Source organism: Anomaloglossus baeobatrachus, chromosome 2 (genome assembly GCF_048569485.1).
Source record: "Anomaloglossus baeobatrachus isolate aAnoBae1 chromosome 2, aAnoBae1.hap1, whole genome shotgun sequence".
NCBI lineage: Eukaryota > Metazoa > Chordata > Amphibia > Anura > Aromobatidae > Anomaloglossus > Anomaloglossus baeobatrachus.
In genome coordinates, this window is record NC_134354.1 from 491,387,196 (window position 1) to 491,412,254 (window position 25,059).

The following is a 25,059-nucleotide window of genomic DNA, read 5'->3' on the forward strand; positions in this document are numbered from 1 at the left end:
ATAAATATTCTATTGAATTGCTTAAAAGCTTCTCAATACCAGAAAATCTATTTTTCCCCAATATATACTGTGTGCACAATTATTATGCAGTTCGTATTTTTATCATTAATTTGTGTGTTGCTCTACAGTGCTGTAGCTCAAACCAAAAGATTACTCAACCTTGAAAAATTAATTAAGATAAAACCTCACTTCTACTTTCTTAGGAAAATATCTATGTGTGCAAAATTATTATGCAACTAATTGAAAAATGTTAATTTTCCCATCTCACTTGTTTATTTTTATGTTATAGTGAGAATAATAACCAAACAAATCAAAACGTACAAAACTAGATTTTGATATTTCAATAAAAAACCTCAGGGACCAACATTGCCACCTTGCTTTTAAATAACAGTCATAAGCTTCCAATCCATTGGGTCAATCATTTTCTTAATCTATTGACAATCAAATTTTCGGACAGCACCAACCACATCCTCCCCAACACTGTTCAGAGATGACTGGTTTCTTTCACTGTAAATCTCAAGTTTAAGAAGGACCAATGATGACAAGTAACGTCACATGTGACAAGGGGGTTGGCTGACAACTTCAATTCAAAAGTTAAGACAGCCCCCTTCTGTGTCATGGATTTTAAAATACATATAAAAGCTCTTTTTCTGGAGCTGGACGATCATTTTTTTGTTTTTTTTATAGAACAGCAGTTTGTTTATATTTTGTAAGCTACTTCAGATCAAGCATCTCAGATAGACTCCTGCACAGGAGGCTCATATCCATCAGCCTGGTCAACTTTGGCGCCTGTGTCATCCCCAGAAATCTTTCCAGTTCCACTGCCCTCTCCATGGAGCTCCATAAGTTTACCCAGCTCAAATTTTGGCTTCTTCAACATCTTGACTTTGCAAACATAGACATCATGGAGGGGATAGATTGAAAAGGCCTGCCAGTCTATCTCTTTGCCTATGCTGTCTGAGATCAGTTTGTTAACAACTTCCTTCAGGTCATTAGTCTGCACTTCCCGGGTCATGATTTCCATCATCTTCTTACGGACTGGATGGATTTTTTGATGCTGGGCATAGGAAGTCTTTCTGACCTGATTGTTGCGCTTCCTTGTGAATCCAACACAGAAGAGACTGAGAAGGTAGCCATCTGTAGTCTTCACATCAACATGTGCTTCAATCATGGCCTGCCATTTCTTCACCATGGAGCACATCTTGTCACGTGTCAGATCTATGCCGTGGAAGTTTGTAAGACAGTTCTTGCCCTGTACATCCTCTGTAATCAGCTTGAATTTACGGAAGGCCACTTCATCGTTCTGCAGGTCAGCCAGGCTCACCTCAAACACACGGCCCTTCAGTCCATCAGAAGCGATTTTTGTTCCCCGAGTCCTTGTGACCAGCGTCTTCCCAAGATTGCGGATATTGAACATGGCAGGTGCCTTGACATCGTACCAGTCCTTCTTGGAGAAAGGGTCCACAATCTTCTTCTTTGCACCCTTTTTGCCGCTTTTGGTCAGCCGCTTGTTCGTGCCGACTGCCATCTTGCCAAGCTGGGAGAGAAAGAGCGCCGATACTTTTTTTTGAAGGAAACCTGTTATCTCCAGAAATCCTATTTAACTGTAGATTAGGTATAATCCTCCATGTAAAAATTGTTTAAAAAATATCTGGGTGGCTCACTGGAGCACCATGGAGAAACTGAACTTTTATTTTCCCTTCAGCTGCTTGCTTCCAGTCATCGGAATGGTGCAGGGTGAAGAGGTAGTTAAGAGTCGTCACTCACTATATTATGAATGCTCCTTTATCCCTTTTTTGCACATTGATGGCCTGCTCTGCACCGCATGTGTGTAGCATGTATGTGCAGGGCAAGCTGTGGGTCAATGTGCCGAGGAGTGATTACCGTGCACTCACTGTATAGTAAACTGACTGTATAGCTCCCAGCATCACCCTGATGACTGTAAGCGAGCGACTGCAGGGAGAATATAACTTAATTTTCTCCCTGTAGCCATTGCTTCTGTAATGCAGACAGATGTGATTAATACGCTATTTACCTGAACATTACCACTAGACTCCTTTAAGTCTCACAACAGAATGAGAAATTAGGATAGTAGTGATACTGCATGCATAAATAAAGCACCGAACAAAAAAGTAATACATAAGGCATGCCAGCCCAGAGCTGAAGAAGCGACCTGCACAGTATCAGCTCTGCCCACTCAGAATATGCACAAGGACATGGTGGGGCTCATGTGCCAAGCGCAAGGTTAGGCCATTCTTTCAATTAAAAATGCTCCATCTGTGCAAGCTCTGACATCTTCAGCTGCCAAAGTACGACTTCTTGTCAATTTCCAGAATATTAAAAAGTTCTGTATATTTTGTTAATATCTGATTGCCAGAAAAACACCCAGCACTGCTCCTCTTTGGAGAAGAAAATCAGTGGAAGATTAAATGCCTAAAGGAGTCCATACACAGCCTAATGTTTCAGTCTAGAGAACGCATTATTTCATTTAAAGGACAATTTTCAATCACTAAGAAAGTACATTTAACCTGTGCACTGTACCAATTGTTGCCTCTTGAAACATAAAAATGGCAATACGCTAAACGCTATACATATGATTGTTCAGTTAGGCCGAAAAGGATTTCAAAAGATCATAAAGAAAAGATGTAACCCTAAAGGCCACGTCACACTAAGCAACATTGCTAGCAACATCGCTGCTAAGGAATGACCTTTGTGACGCAACAGCGATGTTGCTAGCGATGTTGCTGTGTGTGACATCCAGCAACAACCCGGCCCCTGCTGTGAGGTCGTTGGTTGTTGCTGAATGTCCTGGACCATTTTTTAGTTGTTGCTCTCCCGCTGTGCAGCACACATCGCTGTGTGTGACAGCGAGACAGCAACAACTAAATGTGCAGGCAGCAGGAGCCGGCTTCTGCGGACGCTGGTAACCACGGTAAATATCGGGTAACCAAGAAGCCCTTTCCTTGGTTACCAGATATTTACCTTCGTTAACAGCGTCCGCCGCTCTCACGCTGTCAGTGCCGGCTCCCTGCACACATAGCCAGACTACACATCGGGTAATTAACCCGATGTGTACTCTGGCTAGGAGTTCAGGGAGCCAGCGCTAAGCGGTGTGCACTGGTAACCAAGGTAAATATCGGGTTGGTTACCAGATATTTACCTTAGTTACCAAGCGCAGCATCACTTCTACGCGTCGCTGCTGGCTGGGGGCTGGTCACTGGTTGCTGGTGAGATCTGCCTGTTTGACAGCTCACCAGCAACCCATGTAGCGACGCTCCAGCGTTCCCTGCCAGGTCAGGTTGCTGGTGGGATCGCTGCAGCGTCGCTTAGTGCTTAGGCTGGGCGGCAGGTACAGGCTGGGCGGCAGGTGCAGTTACACTGGACAGGTAGTTACACTGGACAGGAGACGAGACACAAACAGGTACAGAGAACAGGTCAGGTACAGGATTAAGACTGAACTGTTTCAGGTTCTCAGAGCAACTGACTAAGAAGGGACCTATTGCTCCGGCACCTCCCAAAAGGGGAAGGTGCCTAAAACATACTGAGTCCCTAGGTGATGGGGAAGACTTTAGATATGCGGGCGCTGCCATTAACAGGGAGCATGCATACTCCCTAAAAGCCATACCTGGAGACCTGTGCGACGTGTGCAGGTCTTGACAAACTCAGAGCAGCAGTGGAACTGCGGCGGAGAGTCAGTCGGCATCCTTGCTAGGAGGAAAATGAAGATTTCCTACAACGGTGTGTACTACTCCATTCAGAGTAGAGCACAAACAGGCTCTAACCAGAGTAGAAAGGGAAGTGGGAGGCCCCACAGCACAAATGAGCAACAAGACAAGTACATTAGAGTCTCTAGTTTGAGAAATCGATGCCTCACAGGTCCTCAACTAGCAGCTTTATTAAATAGTACCCACAAACATCTACAGTGAAGAGGCAATTCCAGGGATGCTGGCAAAGAAAAAGCCATATCTGAGACTGGATAATAAAAGGAAAAGTCTATTATGGGCAAAATATTGGACAGAGGGAGACTGGAAAAAAAGCGTTATGGAAAGACAAATGAAAGTTTGAGGTGTTTGGATCACACAAAACATTTATGAGATGCAGAACAACTGAAAAGATGTTGGAAGAGTGCCTGACGCCATCTGTCAAGCATGATGGAGGTAATGTTATGGTCTGGGTTGCTTTAGTGCTAGTAAAGTGAGAGATTTGTACAATATAAAAGGGATTTTGAATAAGGAAGGATATCACTCCATTTTGCAACGCCATGCCATACTCTGTGGACAGCGCTTGATTGGAGCAAATTTCATCCTACAACAGGACAGTGACCCAAAGCACACCTCTAAATTCTGCATGAACTATTTAGGGAAGAAGCAGGCAGCTGGTATTCTATCTGTAATGTAGTGGTCAGCCCAGTCATCAGCTCTCAACCTGTTGTTGGAGCAGTACTTACAGCAAAGATAGGCTGCAGTGTGTACATCGCCCAGGCCAAAAACTAATACTCTCCAAATTTTTCATGGACCTATAGACTTGCATTGGCAGGTTTGATCCAAGACCGTGATGAAAGTGGGATACGTCGCTATGATTCTGTGTGGACCAATTGGTCAGCAAAAATACACAGACATGTGACCAACCCGATAGATAAGTTTCAGTGCTACCCATGAAAAACACTGATAGCACTCATACAAAAAATACTGATGTCTGAATGAGCCCTATGAGTCCAAATGACAAATCTCCTGTGGACACGTCCGGCACACTGGATGGGCATTTCACAGACCCATGGACTTGTGTTGGCTCTTGTCCTCCATGCTACCGGCAAAAACAAGGATATTGGAAGATCACCATAGGTAATATGTGGGTATGTGTGGTATCCATGAACAAAACGGTTGCCACATATACCAGAAAAACGTACTTGTGAAGGAGACCTTGTACACAGCCTTCTCTGTGTCCAATGAAGACAAACATTGATGTATGAATTGTTATACATCTAGATTTTCAGAATTCCATTTCCTTAGGAAGTGACATTCTTCCTCAATCGTGGGCACATACTGCTAAGGCAATTTCAGCATCAATTGATGCAATTCGGCAACATTACAGTACATCAATCATCAGAAATAACAGATAATAACCTTGTCACCACATTTGGTACTAAATAATCTGCCTGGAACAGATTGTTCTAAAATTCTCTTAGAACAAAAGTCTTTGTGTAACATTTATGAGCCGAGCCTGCAGCTAAGCTTTCTTCATATGACTACCCTCTCTTAATTGGCACAACATCAAACAAATGAACAGACTTAAAAGAAGCTCAACATTTGTTTATTTGTGCACCGATTCTCACAATGTGTAACATGCTGATGGATATAAGATCTTACGTTCTTACCGTCAATCCTCTTCATCTAAATGAAGATCATAGCAAATTAAAAAATATCCTCATGAAAGACTATCATTGATGCAAAATTTTGACAGCTCATGAAAATAAAACTGTGCTATTCCAGGCATATATCTAGATGCAAGGCTGAATACTATACAGAAATAAGAAAATAAATTAATTAATTATTATTATTAAAATAAAAAAACCACCGCCTGCTAAAATTGGTTTGCTTGATGGGTGAAGTTAAAAGGACAAAATGTATGAATAGAGAAAATAAAAGAGCCATGATATCATAAGCTAGTGGCCCTTTTACATGAATGGAGGATCATCATTGGGAATCTTCACTGCCCAGTGTAAATGGGATATGCAGCCAACAATAACAGTGAGGGGCAAAGAATTATACAAATCCAGCCAAGATTATTGTTACATATGAATTAAAGTAAATGAGCGACATATCACTGAAGGACACATGCTAAAAATAATTTTTTAGTCCATGTAAAAACATCCCCATCAAGTTGCTACAAAATAATATTAAATAACCCACGCTCTTACCAATACGTTGACGATCGTTCAAATGAATTATCCAAGTTCTTCTGCCATAGCCAATTCAAGTTTATGAATCACACAACTAATTTCAGTGCTTTGTTTATTTTAAACTGCTTCTTATTGGATAGACTATGTATTTTATGCGTTATTTATTTTCTCTTTTCCTTTTAAATTTTGTCAGCACAAAATGACTGGTCAATCCAAACACATGAGCTCGATGCACCCATGGCAAGGCCTACTTGTTCACCACACCTTCCCACCTACTTATTTTGCATTTATCTCTAATCCCTCCTTCCCACTTCCTCTTTCTTGGTGGACAGCTCCAACTTTACAGGAGCCAGAGCAGGGCGAATATAGATGAAAATGGAAACAAACTGCTTTATTCACTTTTCAAGGGTTTAGTGTTAAGTATTCACCCCTGCTCTTGGTGGCCATTATTGTCTGCAGTGCTAACATCACATCAATAGCGCTGCAACCAATCAGTGAGCACAGCATCTCAGAGTGGCTCGTGCAGTCAATTCAGGCAGAGCTGCTGAGCTCAGTGATCGGCTTTAGCACTGACAGTGCTGCAGATTCCGTACCCACTATAAGTATTCAGACCCCTTTACATTTTTCACTTTGTTTCATTGCAGCATTTGGTAAATTCTAAAAAGTTCATTTTTTTCTCAATAATGTACACTCGGCACCCAATCTTGACAGAAAAAAAAAAATGTAGAAATATTTGCAAATTTATTAAACAAGAAAAGCTGAAATATCACATGGTCATAAGTATTCAGCCCTGTCACAAACCACCGGGGGGGTCACTCAGAAATCCCCCGCGCTGGCTACCAGTACGTCACAATCGGGGGGTAACAAGTGGGGGTCACCCCTCCTTTATACCTCCCGACCGACAGACAGAGCACGTGACGCGCTCTCTAGCGCCCCTCTTATAGTCAGGCCAATTATGGAATTGCCCGACCATAAGCAAGGAGGCCGCTATACTACTTATGCCGATTATTGAAGGGTCCCCGGTGAGAGTAAGGTATATATTCCCCCGACCTCCGCGGGCGGAATATATAAAATCTCCCCGAATCTCACTGGCCTCCCCACAATAATCCTTGGCACAATTCGCTGCCACCAACCGATTTACGGTAACTATTAGCCGAACACACAGACGTGGGATTCAAGATCGAGATAACAGAACAGCCCAAGATTAATTATATAATTTAATCAGCCTAAAGCACACTAGAACTACAATATATACAACAGGGAATCTACAGAATATACAGTTATGTCAGAGTACAGTTACAATCAAAGCATGGGTTACAAACAGGCATACACAGTTCCAGCAGTTACCTTGTTGTGTCTGGCCACAGGGGGGCGCTGTAGACCAGGTTTCCAGGAACTCCCTCACAGGTCTTTCCCAACCAGGCCCCCGAGCAGAAGAACACTGGAAAATGGCCGAAGTAGGGTTATCAACCTGGGCAATCCAGGTCCCCTCCTACCTTAGTGACCTCACAGGGAAGCACTGCCACTCCCCCTGCATGGATCAGAATTATCCAGCAAAGGGGATATGGGCCATAACTTTGCCTGGGAGCGTCGTAGGCAGACGCCAATGCTCTCATTGTGACAGTTATGAATTTAGCTACAGAACGAGGGGACTCATGACCTGTCTGCCAGTTCCCCATTGGCTGATATCACGCCTGGGGCATTTCCCAATGTCCTGCTCCCATAAAAAGGGGGTGCCGGCATCGTCCACATGCGGAGACACCATTTTTATGGTTGCCATATTTATCGGAAATATGGCTTGCGAGATATGAACCATTTTTTACTGGAGTCGTTCTGTCTGGCTATTTCCATAGCCTTGCTAATTAGATAGCAGCTCCTACTACAGGGTGACGGCAGGGAGTCATCCTGTGTCCATTGTCCCACACTCATCTCCATATCACAGGACATGGCCATGGGATTTGTTGCTAAACCAGTTGTGTGAAGGAAAGGGGGGGTGACACCAGGAGAGGGCTTCCTGACATACTTGAATATCATGATTTATCGTCATATCTCCGGATTTACCTCACAAGCCCCTTTGCTCAGTATTGAGTAGAAGCATGCTTTTGAGCTAGTACAACCATGAGTCTTCTTGAGAATGATGCAACAAGTTTTTCAACCCTGGATTTGAGGATCCTCTGCCATTCTTCCTTGCAGATCCTCTCCAGTTATGTCAGGTTGGATGGTGAACGTTAGTGGACAGCCATTTTCCGGTCTCTCCAGAGATGCTCAATTGGGTTTAGGTCAGGGCTCTGGTTGGGCCAGTCAAGAATAGTCACAGAGTTGCTCTGAAGTCACTCCTTTGTTATTTTAGCTGTGTGCTTAGGGTCATTGTATTTTTGGAAGGTGAACCTTCGGCCAAGTCTGAAGTACAGAGCACTATGAAAGAGGTTTTCTTCCAGGATATTTCTGTACTTGGCCGCATTCATCTTTCCATTTGTCTTTCCTTCAATTGCAACCAGTCGTCTTGTACCTGCAGCTGAAAAACACCCCCATGGCATGCTGCTGCCACCACTATATTTCATTGTTGGGATTGTATTGGGCAGGTGATGAGCGGTGTCTGGTTTTCGCCACACATACCACTTAGAATTATCACCAAAAAGTTCTATCTTCATCTCATCAGACCAGAGAATCTTATTTCTCATAGTCTGGGAGTCCTTCATGTGTTTTTTTGCAAACTCTATGCGGGCTTTCATATGTCTTGCACTGAAGAGAGGCTTCCCTCAGGTTACTCAGCCATAAAGGCCAGACTGAGGCCAGACTGGTGGAGGACTGCAGTGATAGCTGACTTGGTGGAACTTTCTCTCATCTCCCTACTGCATCTCTGGAGCTCAGCCACAGTGATCTTTGGGTTCTTCTTTACCTCTCTCGCCAAGACTCTTCTCACATGATTGCTTTGTTTGGCTGGACAGCCAGGTCTAGGAAGAGTTCTAGTGGTTCCAAACCTCTTCCATTTAAGGATTATGGAGCTCTTAGGAACCTTGAGTACTGCAGAAATTCTTTTGTAACCTTGGCCAGATCTGTGCCTTTCCACAATTCTCTCTCTAAGCTCCTTGGGCAGTTCCTTTGACCTCATTTTTCTCATTTGGTCTGACATGCAGTGTGAGCTGTGAGGTTTTATATAGACGGGTGTGTGCCTTTCCAAATCAAGTCCTATCAGTTTAATTAAACACAGCTGGACTCCAATGAAGGAGTAGAACTATCTCAAGGAGGATCACAAGGAAATGGACAGCATGTGACTTAAGCTGGGTTCACACATAGCGACAGCGACGTCGCTGTTACGTCACCATTTTCTGTGACGTAACAGCGACCTTGTAAGTCGCTGTTATGATCGCTGCTTAGCTGTCAAACACAGCGACGCGGCAGCGATCATAACGTCGCTACATGTGCAGAGAGCAGGGAGCTGCGCACACTGCTTAGCGCTGGCTCCCTGCTCTCCTAGCTACAGTACACATCGGGTTAATTACCCGATGTGTACTGCAGCTACATGTGCAGAGAGCAGGGAGCCGCGCACACTGCTTAGTGCTGGCTCCCTGCTCTCCTAGCTACAGTACACATCGGGTTAATTAACCCGATGTGTACTGCAGCTACATGTGCAGAAAGCAGGAGCCGGCAGCACAGGCAGCGTGAGAGTGGCGGAGGCTGGTAACGAAGGTAAATATCGGGTAACCACCTTGGTTACTCAATGTTTACCCTGGTTACAGCTTACCACAGCTGCCAGATGCCGGCTCCTGCTCTCTTCATTTCGTAGCTCTCTCGCTGTCACACACAGCGATGTGTGCTTATCAGCGGGAGAGCAACAATAAAAAAATGAACCAGGGCTGTGTGTAACGAGCAGCGATCTCACAGCAGGGGCCAGTTCGCTGCTCAGTGTCACACAGTGAGATCGCTAATGAGGTCACTGCTGCGTCACAAAAAACGTGACTCAGCAGCGATCTCAGCAACGATCTCGCTGTGTGTGAAGCACCCCTTAAATATGAGTGTCTGAGCAAAGGTCTAAATACTTAAGACCATGTGATAGTTCAGTTTTTCTTGTGTAATAAATTTTCAAACATTTCCACATTTGTTTTTTTTTACTGTCAAGATGGGGTGCAGCGTGTACATTAATGAGAAATTGCCAAATGGCTGCAAAGAAACAAAGAGTGAAAAATTTAAAGAGGTCTGAATACTTTCCGTACCCACTGTAACTTCATATGCTGCAAGCCATGGTGGAGAATTGGCACTGGACCATTGGAAAGTGCGTAAAGCACACTTAAAACAAACCCTAAAAAAACTAGACTTGGGGAAGAAAAGTAGAAATTGGTTTCAGAAAACCTATCTAGAACCATAGCGTGCACTTTTCCAGGAACTTTGTGGTTCTATATATATATATTATATATATATATTAGAGAGATATAGATGTATATAGATAGATAGATAGATAGATAGCGATTGACATGTTGCCACTAATGCATTAAAAAGGTAGACAGGTCGCATTTTAGTATTTAAGGTACGTGCAAGTTAAGAAACCTTCAACCACTTATATAAAATTGAGGGAAGATTCGGGTCATCTTGTGTAGAGCCTTACAGCGGGGGTGACCTTACTTTGAGGCCATTACATGTTTCTGTTTTACGACTAAAGGGTGCTTTACATGCTGCGACATAGCTAGCGATCTCGTTAGCAATGTGACACGCCAGATCGCACATGCGATCTGCCGAGATCGCACATGTGACCGGTGCTACTAAAACGACCTATGTACGATCTCGGCAGATCGCATTTGCGATCTGGCGTGTCACATCGCTAACGAGATCGCTAGCGATGTCGCAGCGTGTAAAGCACCCTTAAGTGCATCGATTAGGAATGCAATCTTCACCAAATCTATATAGAAACTGAATATACACAGTTTAACCAAATAGAAGTTGGCAATCAATTAGCAGCAGAAAATATCTCCATTTCTGCGGGTCTTAAATTTTAGTACCCTTCAGATCAAAGCTATTCAGGAAATTCAGGTATAATCAAAGTGGGCAAAGAAATAAGAAATAAAATAGACATCAATGTATACTATAAAACCTGAACATACTATTAAGGATTAAGTCAATAGGGAAGGGAAGGCCCCTCACAGCTACGAAAAGCAACTTTTGCTCTATAATCCAGTTGGCCACATGTTAGGTGCGCACCAAACACTGGTGTTGCCAACAGTTATTTCACCAGAACCACCAATACACATGTATGCTTGACTCGGTTGAGTTTGCATGTGTTCACAATGAGCAGAGGGGCAGTGTGCCTCAGCCAGTCTGGTGTTTTTTCTTTTTCCTGATGAAGAAGCGAGGCAGCTTTAAAACGCGTTGATTCAATAAACCATGTTTTTTTGACTCACGCACTAATCATCCCTCTTTCAGCAAATCCTGTGACAGCATATTGTCCCTGAGAACAGTAAGATATGGCTTCAGGGGAATGTCAGGACGCCACCATGTACATTCAAATCGGCCGGTTCAGACATTATGGTCTCCTTTACGTTGCATTTAGATGGGCGAGACATCTAAATAGGCCAAGGAACACAGACTAATGAGCAAAGTGCTTGGCTGTTGACTACGATGACTTTTAAGATGGCTTAAAAGTCACCGCTATTGGCAATGCAGCATCTTGTATGGACATACACTGCCAAGAACATGATATTGTATGCACACAGACGGCCAATTGTCAAATAAGAATCATCCAACAAAAATGCACAAAACAAGTATCAATTTTTATATTGATCATTGTGTATCAAATTCTTATCTAGATATTGCTGACATATGCAAAAAAAACAATTATATGCAATGCAGATCTAAGAAAAACATCGTAAAAATGATAATCTTTACCTGTCTACCCCTTTGTGCTGTCTACATAGTTCTTATGAGGACAATCGTCACTTAGCAAATACACAAATTCAATGACACTCTATTACTAGTAAACAAATCCGGAAAGGGTCTATATCCAATCATCGATGTAATCTGCTATTTTTCAATTTACTAAGGATTCAACAAGACCCGTTATATCTTTGCATTCATTCTATAGGTGCCCGAATATTTCACTCTGTGTAGGACAATTTTTACACTGAATAGTATATTATTATCCAATGCAAAACCAAAAGTTCGGCTCAAACAGGTAGGTTCTAATTTCTTTTTGCGTTTCATATACATAATATATTATATTTAGTCTACGGGAAGTTCTAGACTTGGCATCACTAGAATTGAATGTCCTCTATTGGCTTGTTTTCAGCAGAACTTTTGTGCTACTTTTTTGGCATACAAAACTAACTTTATTGACTTGTACTGTAGACACATGTAATCTTCCTAAAAAAACAATGAGGTTTTTACTGCAAATAGTTTTTACTGAGCTTTGACTGTAGGAAGAAGAAAAAAAAAAAAAGACCCATGTGTGAACATTGCCTTAAAGATTTTATTGAAGAAAAAGAAAAAAAAAAAAAGTTTGGATTGTTTATGTTACTTTTGTAACTTCTGACCTAAAGTTATTGAACATCACTGATAATTTTTACTGTTACATTATAACCATGCTCGGGTGCTTGGTACTCGTAACGACTAGTGAGGAGCGAGCACTATAATGCTCAGATGCACGGTATTCATAATGAGTAGTGATGAGTGAGCACTACCATGCTCGGGTGCTCTGTTCTCGTAACAAGCAGTAATAAGTGAGCACTACCATGCTCAGGTGCTCGATACTTCTAAAGACTAGTGATGAGTGAGCACTACCATGCTCAGGTGCTCGGTACTCGTAACGACTAGTGATGAGTGAGCACTACCATGCTCAGGTGCTCGGTACTCGTAACGAGTAGTGATGAGCGAGCACTACCATACTCAGGTGCTTGGTACTCGTAACGAGTAGTGATGAGCGAGCACTACCATACTCAGGTGCTCGGTACGAGTACCAAGCACCAGAGCATGATAGTGCTCACTCATCAGTAGTCAGGTCATTTCTTTTAATGTAAAGCAGTTAAAAAAAGGTTACAAAAGACGGAACATATGCATAAGCAAGTCGTTTTGACAATGTCATGCGTGTTTATCATTTTGAAAGTTTATTTCGCGCCTGGAACCTGCTTGGAAAAGACGCCGTGTATACCTTTGTGGGGTCGGTTGGGGCTCTGGTAATTTAGATGGAAAGGGATTGTTTAACAATACAGTAGTCTTGATAGGACAGTGCAAATGTGAATGATATATTTTTCAAGAATGATGCTCTGCAGTTTTTTTCTGAGACTATTGTGCATTTTTAAAAAAAAGAAAAAGAAAAGGGAGAAAGCTTGATCCCAGCATGTAAATATTTTATCAGCAGCGCCTGTGGCAGGGTTCACCACAAGTGCTCAGGTAAATGTATCCGGCCCACCTGTACAGAAAAGTGAAGCTGAAACTGCTCAGATGCCATTCTGTTATTCAAGGCTGAAATCTAATAACCTACAGAAGCACTCAAGATCGGCCAAACCAAGGTTCAACATCACCCCAGGTATCACATTAGGAGAATCAATACACCTAACAGATGCAATCATGAAAATAACTACCGCCTGCTCCTGCAAGATACAACTGCGGTCATAAGGCTCAGCTTATTCTCTGACAACACAGGAAACAGCCTCCTGATGCCCAAGGATGTGGACACGAGTCTACACCGTAATTTCAGCACAAATAGCTGGAGTATATAAAGCAAGTTACTAAAAATCTCACACACCGGCCTAAAAATTACATTGAAGGATATTTTAAGTGGTTTTCCTGGAAGTGGTAGGAGGATGTGGAGATTGGTGCGTTTCACCTCTGCCTAAAATAAGGACGTGGAGAGGGAATGAATTAGTCTTGTGCGAACACAATTAAACTGTTTGACTAGTACCTGATGGGTAAAGCTAAGGGTAAAGGGTGCTTTACACGAGACAAGCTATCGTGCGATGCATCGTCGGGGGTCACGGTTTTCGTGACACACATCCGGCATCGTTCACGACGTCGTCTCGTGTGACACCTCCAAGCGACGCAGTATCGCTCATAAATCGTGAGTCGTGTATTCGTCGCTCAGTTTAAAAAAATAGTTTAATTAAAATGGCGCCGGTTGTTCATCGTACCCGGAGTAGCACACATCGCTCCGTGTGACACTCCGGGAACGATGAACACTGCTTACCTGCGTCCCGCGGCTCCTGGCGGTTATGCGGAAGGAAGGAGGTGGGTAGGATGTTTACGTCCCACTCATCTCCGCCCCTCCACTTCTATTGGCCGGCGGCTGTTTGACGTCGCTGTGACGCCGAACGTCCCTCCCCCTTCAGGAAGAGGATGTTCGCCGCCCACAGCGAGGTCGCTCAGCAGGTAAGTGCGTGTGACGGGGGTTTCACGACTTTGTGCGACACGGGCAGCGATTTGCCTGTGACGCACAAACGACGGGGGCGGGTACGATCGATCGTGAAATCGCACGATCAGTCGACTTGTGTAAAGCAGGCTTAAGTTCAATGCTTTCCACTGGACGCAAACACCTGAAAATGTAATAGAAAACGCTAGGTCTGAAATGAGAAAGACATAGCCAAAATAACGTCCTCTTGTTTAGATTTTGTCAGGTTAAAATCATAGCTTTTGCTATACCGTTATACAAAAAATATAATTCACCACATTTTTGGGTTTTTTTATTTGTTAAAAAAAATAAAAAAAATATGAAAGACATGGATAGTTCTTAATTATGCTCAATGGAAAACGTTTTGAAAGGTAAAGCAGTAAGTTTCAGTAGGTTTAAAATTAATCAGTTTTACTGTTTGTATTAATAAGAGTTACATTAAAGAAAAATTGATCCCAAATTGGTCACTGCATAATTCTTATTATGTTGGAACTTTTTACCATCCGTGGTGGCGAAAATCACAAAAATTACACATTAACTTTTTTTTTTTTTTTTTGCTCATCATCAGCTTTCATTAGTGTATTTAATGTGCTGCACAAGACAACTATTCTTCTTCCAATGTCACCCAGAGATGTCAAAAGGTTGTACACCCCGGCTATAGAGCATTGGACTTAAAGGGAATCTGTCACCAGCTTTTTGTAGCATAATGTAGGGAAAGAGACGATTATTCCAAAATTGTATTACTGCAGCAATAGTGACAAAATCAGTTTTTAGATGTAGCATATATCAGAAATTTAACCCTGCTCACACCACAGCTCTGTGTGTTCATTGTCTAATGATAAGCTGCTAATCAGCGATGGGTGCGTGGTTGGTCCAGCTTATAGTACTTAAGGCCACGTCACACATTACAAGATCACTAACAACATCGTTGCTACGTCACAGTTTGTGACAAAACAACGATTTCACCAGCGATCTCGTTATGTTTGACACATACCAACGATCCGCCCCCTGCTGTGAGATCGTTGGTCGTTGCGGAATGTCCTGGGCCATTTTTGGCTCGTTGGAGTCCTGCTCGGCAGGATGGATCTGTATGTTTGACACCTACCAACAATCTCGTTAACGACCTAGATGAGAACTTAAAGTGTGACACGTAGGCGTGTAGTTGCGTCACCTTTTCTGCGCCCCCTCTGCACCGATTGGTTGGCGCTGAGAACAGTAAGCAAACACTCGGGAACGAAGGAGTGATGAATCCAGGTGCAGATGCAAAAGCAAGCAAGCAACCGGGAACAAAGTACGAATTAATCCGGGTGGAGTCGCACGTTCTATCCTCAAAGCAAGGTTCCAAAAGGGACAAAGGATGAAGCGATACAAAGTTGCCTTCTAGGCCGATCGCCTAATCAGAACGCAGTATTGGCCACCAATCGGGGCGGAGGGGTATGGAGAAGGTGACGCATATGCACGCCTACGTGGCTTACAGCGTCAAACACTACGCCCCTATTCGAGGTCAGAATCGTTACATAGCTGCTGTGTGACAGGGTCCCAACGACCAACGAGATCGTTCTACAGGTCGCTGCATTGTTACTAAAGTCGTTGGGAAAATGACTGTGTGACATCTCACCAACGATTTAACAACGATCCGGAAACTGTGACGTAGTAACGATCTCGTTAACGATCTCATTATGTGTGACTGGACCTTTAGTCAGGGTAGTGATAATCTTGTGGCAATTTTAAAATCACGCACAGTTTGATCAGACTGCTTGAGCCCACCTGCCAGTGACAATGTGACCTCTGTACATGGGAACCTACACTGACTGATCAGGCAATTTTATTAAACAGATTGCGGTTTTTAGGTGGTGTATCCCTAGAAAACAGACTCACACAATTTATATGTTCAGTTACATGTTGCACTGGCACTGAGCTGTCCACAGATAAGTCAACCAGATGCTGGTCAACAAACACACTGCCACCCTCAAACAGACTGGGTTGGAATATATATAGGCAGTAGAGCAGCCATATGTCTGAGTCAGGGTGCCATAGTGTCACAGGGTAAGTAATGATGGGACAGGTGACCCTAGGCTGGCCCTCAAACTAGAGTCTCTCCGCTGCCCCTTATCTCAGACATAGGTTTGATGGTAACCAGATGCAAACCCACAGCGTGACCCTAACTCCTGTCTGAGCCTTGATCTTACTTCCCTTCTCCCACACTCTAAGGGCGGGCCGGAAAACAGACAAAACCCCACAAAATGACATGGAAACTCGTACACACAGCACTCAAAACACAAAAGGAGAGGCAATATGTGTACTGGAAACAACGGAAAGAGGAAGGGGGGGGGGAGTAATGCACAACAAGGGAACGCTCACACCACTCAGAAGCGCAACACAGAACACCATAAACATGAATATCACCAAGACCAGGATCACTGAAGCTAAAGCTATCATCGGCACAAACAGGAAGGAAACCGTACTTTAAATAGGGAGGAGGCAGCTACACGAGGTAATTAACAACCTGAGCTCTTAGGTCCTGCTCACCAGTCTGCAGGAATTAACTCCTGCAGAGCTGAAGACCAGTGAACCTGAGAAAGGCAACGCCTGGCTGAACAATACAGAAGCCTTAGGTTGCTTGTCAGACTCGGTGGTGTGAACAGAGTCCGACGACGACGTGCCAGCAGGTGTGTGCTAAGCCGAACATCGCATGACAAGTAGCTGTGCTTCTCTGCTCTTTTCTATTTGCAGGACATGAGCAAATATCATTTGACCAGGGTACAATGCACTGCAAGAGGTTATAGATTTGGCCCAAGTGGAGAAGAGATGTCTAGTACAGGATGAACCCTGTGCACATCCACCTGCATCACTACCATTGCTGAGCGCAAAGTATTGGAGGGTGGCAAATATGAGGGGGCAGAAGAAAGATGATCACAAATGGCTGACCGTTATGTGGAAGTAACAAAATATCTTTTTCTTGGTTTTCTTTTTGAACAACACTATATGAAGAAAACATTTCCACCTTTATTTTTGCACAAGTACAAACAGAATTTCATGCAGTTCTTGTCCTAGATGCAGCATAGCTTAGTGATGAGCATATTTAATATTTTATTACAACGGATGAAAATCCAGATTTATGTATCATTCAGGTTGTGTGTAAAAATGGACATTAACCCCAGAAGACACTGGGATGGCGGACACTGGTGAATGCCTCTGTTACCTGAAAAACAGCTCCGCATTTCCAGGAATTTTCTTCTTCATTTGTAGTTAGACATAGTCTTTGAATCAGTATACAGACAGAAATGTGCTGCAAGGTAAAGTCCTGCCTAGACCTGTAATTGTAGAACTAGCGTCCTGTGTTCTCACTTTGTTATACACATTGATGCACTCTTCACCACATATATGCCTCATATTATTCCCTATGTTGAGGAGAGCCATGAGATGAAATACTTAACCTCTGGACATAGAGCACTGTGAGAAGTGTGTTCAATGAAATCAATTCTCTATACATAAGTCAGTCTTAAGAGGAACCCAAGATGGCCAGAGATGACATCATAGACCCGCCCTTCAGAGGATCCCCAAGATGGCCCCAGATGACATAGACCCACCTACGATGACGCCCACCAATCAAGCTCATGGACTAACATTGTTGAAGGTTATATCAGGGCATGCTTCAGTTGAAATAAAGCATAGTCCGGGCCGACTTTTGTCAAGGAAAGATGAATATGCGACTGTGTCTGATCTCATTTTTCAAGCATCTACTCCATCTACACCAATTAGGCCAGGCAGTAGGCAACTAGTGATCTCTGGTTAGAGTTCACCCTAACACCTATATCCCACTTATGTCCGTGGCTCCAGAATATTTTGGTCAATTTGAAAAAAGAAAATAAAAACAAAACAAAAAAACAAAACAATTAATAGTACATTATAGAATAAAGCCCCCCATATACCTTAGATGACTGTCAGATGAATGATGGCAGCTATCTCTCCCATACACAGGCACCTAATGAACATATTTTTTGCTTAATTGTCAGGGATTGCTGCACTTTTTATAGATGGCCTAATAGTCAGGAATGAGTGTCTCTCGGCACCCTCTTGCCCTAATATAACATCTGATGCAGCAATCCCAATATCAATTGTGTATAAATCAGCATTAAAAATCAATCCTTTATTGGTAATATTTTAAAAGGAGACCTCAGGTTCTCCAATTCATGAAACAACAGTTCACAAAGCCATTACCATGCGTGATTGGTTACATAAATACCCGGTCAATTATCAAACAGACCGTACTGTATTCAGGTATGCATGGTGGTGGCCACTAAGGCTACTTTCACACATCCGGTTTTTGCTCTGCGGCACAATACGGCGCTCTGCAGAAAAACCGCAACAGTTTTTTTTCTGCCAGTTGCGTTTTTTTTTGCATAAACTTACATTAGTGCCGTATGGGCTTGCGTTCGGTCCGGTTTTTGCCGCATGCGGCAGATTTAGCCGATGCCGCGGTCGGATGGAACGTTCCCTAACACGTTTTTTTGCTCCGTCAAAAAAACTGCATCGCGCCGCATCCGGCCGCTGCGGCGCATTTTTCAATGCATGCTTATGGACGCCGGATGCGGCGTGATGCGAAAAAAATGCATCCGGCCGCCGCATGCGGTTTCTTCCACTGCGCATGCTCAGTAGTGTGCCGCAACCGGAAAAAAACGGACGGGCCGCATGTAAAAACTTATGCAAAGGATGCGGTGTTTTCGTCGCATCCGTTGCATAGGTTTCATAGTCGGATTGAGCCGCACTGCTCAAACCGGATGTGTGAAAGTAGCCTAAGTCAAACAAAATTAGGAAAAAAACACAACAAACAAAACAAATGAAGTGATGATGCCAAGGTCAAAGGACAATGGTCCAGTTTGATAGAAAAACTTAGCATAAGAAATTAATATACCTAAAAAAATGTTATTGTTTCGCACTGGTGCTGACAATGGTCAGACTCAAGAATATGTTAACATGTATTAGGCATATGATAAGGGAATGGTCTCACTACATCCTTTCACAAAAGGGCAAGAAGTCTCTCCTTCAGAATCCCGGGTTCAGTACGCTGATTCAGCATTCACTTTCCCTATCCAAGTTGGAGGCCAAAAATAAATTGCCTGCCGCCCCAAACTCCCGTCCTAACAAGGACGGACCACATCTAATATTGCATAGATGGACCCCTAAGCTGACCCTGTTGGTGTCCCGACGCGTTTCGTCTACATCGACTCTTCAGGGGACATATTACTATGTGTATATCAGGTCCTTATTGCCAGCCCTCACATGCCTCAGATGTCAAAGAGTCTGGCACGTAAAAAGTGGGGTCTTTTAAACATGTTGATATGGCTCCTCCAATCAGGAGGCACAACTCACCTGATGTTTTATTTCATTAACGTTATGTAGATGCTAGCATAATCCCAGCTGTTCACAGCATGTGTAAATCGACCTCCTGGACTGCTCTGCGTGCATTCTACCTAGGGGACGCCCATTACTGTCAGAAGTTGATGGCGACGGAAGGGGAAAACTTCCCCCTCACCCGTGACGTGCCTCCTCATTACACATCACAGTAAACACGTTCCACACAGGGAACGCCCCCAGCTAAAGGAGGCAAGCGACAGGAGGGAGAGACCTCCCCCTCACCCATGACGTGCCTCCTCAATACTCCTCCCAGGGAGTGCGCTCCACATAAGGAAATCCCCTAGACTACGGAGGCATGCAACAGGAGGGAGAAGTCCCCCCCTTTTGTTCCACCCATGACACGCCTCCTCAATACTCCTCCCCAGGCATGCGTTCCACCAGCGCTCCACATAGGGAAAGCCCCCAGACACGGGAGATACGTAGCAATGGGAGGGGATTCCCTCCCCAACCTGCGGCAAGTTCCCATGACGACTCATAGGGCGTGCATTCCATCAAATGCTGCACACAGGAAGGAGGGACCCAGCTCCAAAAACAACGTGCGATTAGACAAAATCTCTCTCCATCAAGGCAGCGCTGTTTACTGGTGTAAGCCCTACACATTGGTGACTCCTCCATCAGATGGGACCGCCCCCCACTAGTTAAACCGTGTGGGGCAAAGGATCCCCTCTGATCAGAAAAGTGAGGGGCTGTCATGTCAACTAATATGATGAAAACAGTCACGGGAAGATAGAATATATCCCAAGACTGTCCAGGAAATACCAATTGCTATAACAAATAGGAACAGGGTACGATAGTGTATCTACAGAGTGTAAACTTCCTGATGAAAATAAACAAATTCACAACCCACCGATGTGGGTAACCATACTACGTGTGACACAAATTTTGTTTGACTTCGTGGCCACCACCATGCATACCGGAATACAGTACGGTCTGTTTGATAATTGACCGGGTATTTATGTAACCAATCACACATGGTAATGGCTTTGTGAGCTGTTTCATGAATTGGAGAACCTGAGGTCTCTTTTTAAAATATTACCAATAAAGGATTGATTTTTAATGCTGATTTATACCTAATATAACATCCCAATCTAAAAGCTTGCTTAAAAATCATTGAATCAGCAAATCTGCTCAATAAGATGTGTTGTTGAGAACAGTAATATTCTATGTCCGGCGAACGATCATTCTGTGCGCATGAACGTGCATTCAGATTACTAGTGACGATCACCTTAGCCGATCGGAGGTCATTTAATGTCAGTCCACATGTACTGCTGCACAAAGTTGTTCTTTTACATGCAGAAACAATAAAAGGGCATTATTGGGAGACAACTTCATTTACAGTTAAAGAAAATTGATGTTGCTCTCAGCATCCATGAATTCAGGTCAGGACACTTATCAGACCCCAGATGTTTCCTTGTTAGGTCTCCATTGTTATCGGATACAAATGGCTTTGTTTTCCCCCTGCCAAGGACAAATACCTTCTACAAACAAAAATATATAATGATATAATCTGTAGAAGAACAGTAAACACACAGTAAACACACGTAAAGGTACCGTCACACTTAGCAACATCGCTGCTGAGGCACAACTTGCTAGTGATGTTGCTGTGTGTGACATCCAGCAACAACCTGGCCCCTGCTGTGAGGTCGTTGGTTGTTGCTGAATGTCCTGGGCCATTTTTTAGTTGTTGCTGTCCCGCTGTGAAGCACACATCGCTGTATGTGACAGCGACAGACCAACAACTAAATGTGCAGGCAGCAGGAGCCGGCTTCTGCGGACACTGGTAACCACGGTAAACATTGGGTAACCAAGAAGCCCTTACTTTGGTTACCCGATATTTACCTTCGTTACCAGCGTCTGCCGCTCTCACGCTGTCAGTGCCGGCTCCCTGCTCTCTTGCACACGTAGCTGGAGTACACATCAGGTAATTAACCCTATGTGTACTGTGGCTGTGTGCAGGGAGCAGGGACTGGCAGTGTGAGAGCGGCGGACGCTGGTAACTAAGGTAAATATCAGGTAACCAAGGGAAGGGCTTCTTGGTTACCCGATGTTTACAGTGGTTACCAGCGTCCGCAGAAGCCGGCTCCTGCTGCCTGCACACGTAGCAGAGTACACATCGGGTAATTAACCCGATGTGTACTGTGGCTAGGTGTGCAGGGAGCCAGCGCTAAGCGGTGTGCGCTGGTAACCAAGGTAAATATCGGGTTGGTTACCCGACATTTACCTTAGTTACCAAGCGCAGCATGCTTCCACGTGTAGCGACGCTCCAGCGATCCCTGCCAGGTCAGGTTGCTGGTGGGATCGCTGGAGCGTCGCTTAATGTGACATCTCACCAGCGACCTCCTAGCAACTTACCAGCGATCCCTATCAGGTTGTATCGTTGTTGGGATCGCTGGTAAGTTGTTTAGTGTGACTGGGCCTTAAACCCTATGTAACAGTACAATATTCTATGCAAAACGCCAAGCAAACACTACAGGCACCAACCTTTGCTGTAAAGCCATTGACATCAGACAGCCATCTCTTGGCCTGTCTATACATTTGGGGCGGGGGGGGGAGGATTGCTATGCTAAAAGTTATCTGCGCTCGCCAATATCAATGATATAAACCAACAAATTTCATGATATTTAGAGGAAACTTAGCAACAATTCAAATAGCTAAAAACATGTCTAAACACTAAACACTATAGTGAATTATAAACAATTTAGACACGCCCACTGGCGGATGTGATTGGTTGCAGTCAGACGAGCCCCCATGCTGAATGACAGCTGTCTGACTGCAACCAATCACAGATGGGGAGGACTCGATATGTATGAGGCTAATGAGCGGGTCGGGAAGAAGATGAGAGGCGGACGAGCAGTGTGACAGCCGGTGATCGGTGAGTATGTAGTGCTTGGGGAGAACGAGAGAGAGCGCAAGAGAGACAGAGACACCGACATAGGCACCGACATGGGCACACGGACACGACACACGGACCCCGGCATGTCAAAATCACTCCAGCATTAATTTTGTCATTCTGGAACTAAGTTGGTGAGCTGCGGATTTGTTGACAAAACCGCAGGTAAAACGCATGCAAAATGCATGCGAAACGCACCAGTTTGATACCATGCATTTTTCGTTGTGTTTTTGATGCCCTCATTGATTTCAATGGGTGACAAATGTTGACAAAAATGCAGGAAAAAATAACATACCGCATCTTTTTTCTCAGACGTTTGACAAAAATAACGCTGACAAATACACTACAAGGTGCGCATAGCAAATCTGACTTCTCATAGACTTTGCTGGGAAGTCAGATGTCAGAAAGTTCTGACAACAAAACTGCACCAAAAAAACACGGCAAAAACGCGAAGAAAAAAAACCGCAGCGTGCGCATGTAGCCTTACTCTAATGTATTCCGCTCCATCTCTGGGTTCTCTGAAAGTTTTACTGACCAATTCGCTGTAAATCTTGTTAGACTGGTTTATTGGAACAGCGTCTACAGGGAGAAAACGAGGTTATATTCTCTATGTAGCTGATCACATATAGTCATCGGTGTGGTGCATAGAGAAGTTAGGGTACGTGCCCACAATTAGGACTCACTGTGTCCTAGATGCGGCAGGTCCAGACCTGCAGGGTCGCAAGTCTCCTCCAAAGGAGACCGCAGCTGCCAGTGACCACGATCAAGGCTTGGGCAGTTACAGTCTCTCTCTTCTATTCTCCAACAACACTTGTGACTTCCACAACAAACAATTAACATGCTGCAGCTCGGAAAGCCGCACTGCAGGTCAGTTTTTGCTGCGGGAAAAACATCCACTCCACAGTCTCATTCACTGTCCTTGTACTGTACAATGCAGCATTTTAGACACAGTTGAAGCATGCTGCATCCAGAATGCTGTGATCACCGATCGTGGGCACGCAGCCTTACAGTCACCACTCACTATACAGCCACGCTTCTAGAAAGCTTGCCAGACAGGATTTAAATACAGATTATTACTATATGTGCATATAAAAAGTGTTTTCTGGAGGTAACAGGCTCTGTTTAAACTCTTCTAGGATGGTGTCCTGTCAGTTCTAACAAAATATGATAATGGTTTTGTGAATGTGCCCCAAATTGCATTTCTAAGCATACTGTATGCCTTGACTTAATGTATTAACAGCCATGAATGGCACAGCTTATCATCCAACTTTACTATGAGCCATTTCAAGATTAAACTAGATATGATGGGTCTAATAAAGCTGGTGTCACACACAGCGACAACGACGTCGCTGCTACATCACCATTTTCTGTGACGTTGCAGCGACGTCCCGTCGCTGTCGCTGTGTGTGACGTCCAGCAACGACCTGGCCCCTGCTGTGAGGTCGCCGGTCGTTGCTTAATGTCCAGCTTAATTTTTTGGTCGTCACTCTCCCGCTGTGACACACATCGCTGTGTGTGACAGCGAGAGAGCGACGAAATGAAGCGAGCAGGGAGCAGGAGCCGGCGTCTGGCAGCTGCGGTAAGCTGTAACCAGCGTAAACATCGGGTAACCAAGGGAAGACCTTTCCCTGGTTACCCGATATTTACCTTCGTTACTATCCTCCGCCCTTGCTGCCAGCGCCGGCTCCTGCACTGTGACATGTGGCTGCAGTCCGCATAATTAACCCGATGTATACTGTAGCAAGGAGAGCAAGGAGCCAGCGCTAAGCAGTGTGCGCGGCTCCCTGCTCTCTGCACTGCGACATGTAGCTGCAGCACACATCGGGTTAATTAACCCGATGTGTACTGTACTTAGGAGAGCAAGGAGCCAGCGCTAAGCGCGGCTCCCTGCTCTCTGCACATGTAGCACAGCGACGTTATGATCGCTGCTTCTGCTGTGTTTGACAGCTAAGCAGCGATCATAACAGCGACTTACAAGGTCGCTGTTACGTCACCGAAAATGGTGACGTAACAGCGACGTCGTTGTCGCTGTCGCTTAGTGTGAACCCAGGGGTACTTCACACACAGCGAGATCGTTACTGAGATCGCTGCTGAGTCACGGTTTTTGTGACCTCATTAGCGATCTCGCTGTGTGTGACACTGAGCAGCGATCTGGCCCCTGCTGTGCGATCGCTGCTCGTTACGCACAGCCCTGGTTCGTTTTTTTATTGTTGCTCTCCCACTGATAAGCACACATCGCTGTGTGTGACAGCGAGAGAGCAACAATCCTGAATGTGCAGGGAGCAGGAGCCGGCGTCTGACAGCCTGCGGTAAGCTGTAACCAAGGTAAACATCGGGTAACCAAGGTAACCATACCCGATGTTTACCTTAGTTACCAGTGTCCGCAGCTTCCAGACGCCGGCTCCGTGCAAGCGCAGCGTCGCTTGCCTGTCGCTGCTGGCTGGGGGCTGGTCACTGGTCGCTGGTGAGATCTGCGTCTTT

At 44.4% G+C, this 25,059-nt stretch overlaps 1 protein-coding gene and 1 pseudogene across 1 annotated transcript in view; both read right to left on the minus strand.

Annotated features, from left to right (window-relative positions):
* The window catches only part of RNF149 (ring finger protein 149), an 81,746-nt gene that overhangs the window by 39,507 nt on the left and 17,180 nt on the right, over positions 1-25,059 (minus strand). The gene's annotated exons all lie outside the window — the stretch shown is intronic.
* LOC142291726 (small ribosomal subunit protein eS1 pseudogene) lies at positions 699-1,534 on the minus strand (annotated as a pseudogene).